This window comes from Manis javanica, chromosome 4 (assembly GCF_040802235.1).
Source record: "Manis javanica isolate MJ-LG chromosome 4, MJ_LKY, whole genome shotgun sequence".
In the NCBI taxonomy this organism is placed as follows: Eukaryota; Metazoa; Chordata; class Mammalia; order Pholidota; family Manidae; genus Manis; species Manis javanica.
In genome coordinates, this window is record NC_133159.1 from 45,500,507 (window position 1) to 45,505,655 (window position 5,149).

Sequence of the window (5,149 nt, forward strand, 5' to 3'; positions counted from 1 at the left end):
GGATCTCATAGGACAAGAGAAGGAACACTTGGTGTAAAGGGCGTTTGGGATAATGGACACCAATAGAGCCTTCACTTACACATCCTTTGAACTGCACACCATGCACAGGGTCTACCATGGTAACCATGCTCTTCTGGCAATCATTCATTCACCTAGTATGTAATGAGTATACTACCCTTGGCTAGGCACTGAGAATATCACAGTGATGACAATGCTATGTGGGTCCTCTGGGAGTTTCCAGGCAGTGGGCACAGCAGACTTCCGAACTGGCAAGGATGGAAAGGTAACAAGTGCCGTTAACTCTGCTGGGAGGGAGGTCCACCCAGGAAGGCTTCCTAGTGAGGACGGCAACCGGCCCAGCTAAACTCCCAGCAAACAGCTTTCCCAGTGGGGTTCTGACAGATGGAGGTGGCTGTGGATGGTCAGTAGGAGCCTCCCAAAGATATCAGTCAACTTTCTTCAGCCTTCAACTTTCCACTTAAATCCTTCAGAATTGGTATAGCTTCTATGGTCTTTAATTTAAACATGATAAGTAATAAATTGCTTTATTTGACTAAGGAGAGGAGCATGATCTAGTGGTGAAAAACAAGGGGTTTAGGGGCATAAGGGTTTGAATTCTGCCTCCACACTTAGAAGTTGTAGACAAGTCGCTTAATCTCTTAGAACCGTACCTATGCTAAGGGGATGTTCTAAGAAACAGAGTGAAGCCATCAGATTATCTGGCACATAATATTCCATTCTTTCTCTGAGACCAAGTAACCACATCCCAAATAGCCTTCACTTCCACGCATTACTCTTTCCAACCCCACAACGTCAAACAACCAGACGGTATGACAGCCTTGGCATTTTGTCCCTGCCTCATCTCATTCCCCTTCAGCCCATTCTTCACACAACAACCAAAAACTCTTTAAAATACACACAGGCCCATGTCTCCCCTGCCTCAAGCCCTTCAGTAGCTCCTCCCTGCCTTTAGATAGGGTTGAAACCAAAATGGCTCTCAGGGCTCTTGGTATTGGACCCCTGCTTACTGCCTGGCCTCAGCTGACCCCACCGCCCCATTACACTCCTACTCGCTTTTGCCTCCAGCTTTTTGTTCCTGCTGCCTGGCACACAGTGCTTGCTGCCCCTGTCCTTCCCCTCCAGGCTAATGCCTCTTTTTCCCAACATGCTATGCTTCTCTGCTTCCAGGAAGACTTCCATGATGCTCCCCTAACAGCAAGACTGGATTTGGTGCCCCTCTCTACGCTCCCATAGCCCTTCTCTTCCATGTCTTCCATTATCATACTCTATTGTAATCTACTTCTCCATATCAGTCATTAGATCATCATTTCCTAAGAGCAGACTTTGTAGTCTTTATCCCTAGGATCTGGTCCATTTTAAATGAATGAACAATCTCAGAGGTAATAAATGGCAGAGATGAGACTAAGACCCAGGTTACCCACCATCCCAGTTAAAACTTCACCAAAAACAGATGCCACCCCATCCGCTCCGTCAATCCCCTCCTCCCAGCCCTGTTATTGCTCCCCAAGCACACATGTTCTACAGCTCCGCTCTTAGGTTCGGGCTCACTTTCTTCCAGGAATTCCTATCTTCCTTGCAGACTGAGGCTGTGTTCGTACTGTGCAAAATTACTATTCTCAGGAAAAACACTCAACCCATTGATTTTGGTGAAAACATTTTGGAGCAACAGCAATAAGCAGGGGGCTTTCCTGGGCACAGGACACTGGCTTTGGGGAGTGGCAAAAACCACATTGCCACTCAGATCAGAAGAAAATTCCTGGAAATTTGAACAAGCTGGGTTGTTTCTTACTCATTACAGTGAACTGAGCCAACTCTCATTCTTTTGTCAATATTTGCAGACTGGAAACATGACAAACCGCCCTCTGTACTGATCAAGACGTAGACACTGACTGATAAGACCAGGGACAAAAAATCCCCTGGGAACAAAAAAGAAGTTTCATGACTGGCTGTAGGACTTTTCCCCACTTTGGAAGACTCCACCTCGTGACAGAAAGAGCACTTGCGTCTGCTGAACATAGGAGACTGTCCCCCTCCCTCTCCTAGCCAGAGTCATTTGAGCCCACAACACGAAAGGACTTGTATGTCATGCTGAGGAATCTGGACATTTACTAATAATGACACTTATTGAGGACCTTCATTATGGTAGACACTTTTAATGTACCTCTTTCATCCTGAAAACTAAGACTTTATAGAACTGTATTATGAATTTGGAAAATTACATAGGGAAGTCAAGGCACAAGTCGTTGCCACTCACCTGCTAAGTGACAGAGACAGGTTCAGGACCAAGTGTCTTTTTGAGGTTGCGGGGAGAAATATTCTGCTCCCGTTTTCTCTCTCTCTCTCTTTCTCCAGAATAAGAAAGAGCACAGCCTCTGGGGTGGCTGACAGCCATCTAATGGCTTGGAGGGAAACCAGCCTGAGAAAGGCATTGGCCTTGGGAGAGGATGGGGCCATGGGAATCAGAGACACAGAGCTGGTGCCCAACTGCACCACACCTGAAGCCTTTCCACTTTTCAACTTTTAAGCTCTGGTGGACCAATGAACTCTTTTTATTGTGAAAGACAGTGTGGCTGAGGTTCTCTCTAACTTGCTGGTGATTCACATGCCTCCTGATGCACTTTGAATTGCAACCAGATGCTCATCCTTGTAGTAAAGCCCTGCTAACCTCTGAGATCAGTGAGTGGTGAGGGCAAGGGCCAGACCTGCATCCACCCTGGTATTGCCCACCCCTCAGATCAATCTGGCACATAGCAAGCACACTGTACATTCTCTTTTTGAAGGAGTGAACCCAGATCTTTCTCTAGAACTTTATCTGCTTCCTAAAGGTAGAGAGTCCCACCGGGTCCTGCTGGGGTACCTCTACATGGTATGCTGGACCCACCCCTCAGCAAGTCATCTGCATTTTGCTAGACATCAGCTTTATTAGACATCTAGCTCCCCCTTCTGTGTCCTGGTGAGACAGGGACGGTGGGATTAGGCAGAGTAGGGTGAGGGCCTCTGGAGAAAAAGCAGAGCAAGATAATTACAGTCAGAACAATGTAACAATATGAAAAGAAGTCCCTATCAAAACTCTGTGTTAAGCATTATGCAAAGTCAGAGTCACACTAATTCTCTAGGGTAAAGATTTGTATACGTGACTAGGAATACAGACCTTCTTCAGTGAAATCGCTTAAAGCTCAAAAGGCCAGGAGCAACTTGGCCTGGAATGTTTGACTGTTCTACAGATAAAGAAAAGTATCTCAGCGTAAACCATCACTTTATTGTATCAATTACATCATGACAATGTAAAATTTACCTTATCCTGCTAAAAGACCCAGTTTATTTTAATTGTAACTATGTGCTATTTTCCCTTCTTTAATCATAATTAAGTAATCTGCAACCTAGGCAAAAGACTACTTTGGTAAGCAATCTCAACTATAAACCCAAGCAAACAAACAACAACCCAGTCCACCTTGGGGACAGGGCAGGCGGTCTTACAAGTCTGCACGCCTAACCCTTTACCCTCATTCCTAAAAATCCTCAACCGCACATAAAACCTCTAGACAATGAGCCAACCACGGACTCTCTTGTCCCCTTCTGGCGTGAGCTGGGAGTTCTATCCTCTCACTTCATCTCTAAATAAAAGCCTGTACCTTGCTCTCCTACCTTGAGTGTTTGTGAAGCTCATTCTTCGGCTTCGTGAACAAGAACCCCGGCATCACTAGGAGAGGCCACCATGATAGAGGGCTCAGTAGTTCTGAATGAGATGTGCCAAGCAGTCTCGCTGATTTCCACACAGTCCAGTAGGGGGCAGTGGCTGAGCAATACCCAAGCTGCACACTGAGCTAGCACTCCCCAGGAGAATCTCTGGAGCTCGCTGGAATTCTTACTAGCACGTGGGGAGGGCACTCAGGGCTGCTGTCAAGGGGGCAGTGATGAATGTGACCAGCGAGGTGTAGGGAACATCCAGGTGTGGATCAGAGGAAAATTTTATTCCTTTTGTTTATTTAACCAGCAGGCCTGTCCTGACTTAGGCCCTCTACACTGCTGTTTCCTCTGCCTGCTCACCCAGTTAACTCTACTTGGTGGCAACCTTTGTCTTAATTCTCTAGAGTATTTATCAATAACTGATTTTATCCATTTATTTGTTTTTCTCTGCTACCCTCTTCCAAAATATAAACTCCATGAGAGCAGAAACCTTGTCTGTCTGGCTCACCACCCCATCTCTGGTATCAAGAATCCCCCAATTAACACACATTCAGTTGCCCCACCCCCTCTCACTCAGAGCCCACCCTCTGAAAGACTACCTCAGTCTCCTCAGTTAGGTATCTTTCAAATGTGACCTCCTCAGGGGGGCCTCCACCCTCTCACTAGAGTAAGCCTCCCCATCCAGCCACTTTCTGTCAAGGTCAACAGCGTTGATCACAAGATAAATTTATCTCGTTATTTGTGTTTACTTGTTTGTTATCTGCTTTCTCAAATGAACTTCAGCTCTGTATCATTCCCCCTTGAATCCCCAAAGGTGAAATCATTTCCAGACATTAAGTAGGTTCTCAATGAACTTTTAAGGAAGGACCAAAAAAAGGAGAGAAGGAGGAGGAAGGGAGGAAGCCTCCAGGGCTCTGGAGCTGGTGGACAGGAGGAGATAAAGAGAAGAAGGAATTAGGTTGATTTCAGAGTAACTTTGTGTAGTAAACAGGGAGGGTTTTGCTACATGAAGAAAGCAGAGGTCAGCCATGTTGTGACTATCTCAAAACAGTGTATCTGGTGAAGTTCACATTTGAATCCAGTTCTCTCTGATTCATTTTTGAGTTTCCTTTCTACTGAATCATATAGCCTCCCTGTTGCAAGTGTGTCTACAGATATGCTTAAAGGATCAGAATTTCCCCTATCCCCATCAGTCCAGGGTCTCATGAGATGGAGACTGATGTTTGAGAAATCATACCTGAATCTCTTTTGCTTCTCTTCACAATACTTCAATTAAACTGCTTTAAGGAGGCCAAGCAAGCCAAAACCCACCTAATATTTTAAAAGTGTTTCCACGCCTTTGTGCAATAGCCAGGCCTCTGGCTTCTCTCTCAATTATTACCTTAACCATACCCTGGAGACCTAAGGAGCCAGTTTATTTTGACTGAGAGATTGTTAAACT

The 5,149-nt window shown here is 45.6% G+C and overlaps 1 long non-coding RNA gene across 1 annotated transcript; it reads right to left on the reverse strand.

The window, feature by feature from the left end:
- Nucleotides 1–1,551: 1,551 nt before the first annotated feature.
- Nucleotides 1,552–4,357, reverse strand: LOC140848685 (uncharacterized). The gene is made up of 3 exons (XR_012129787.1): nt 3,667–4,357; nt 3,173–3,239; nt 1,552–3,018 (listed from the first exon to the last, which is right to left on the reverse strand). It is a non-coding gene; the product is annotated as an uncharacterized lncRNA (long non-coding RNA).
- Between the last annotated feature and the right edge of the window lie 792 nt (nt 4,358–5,149).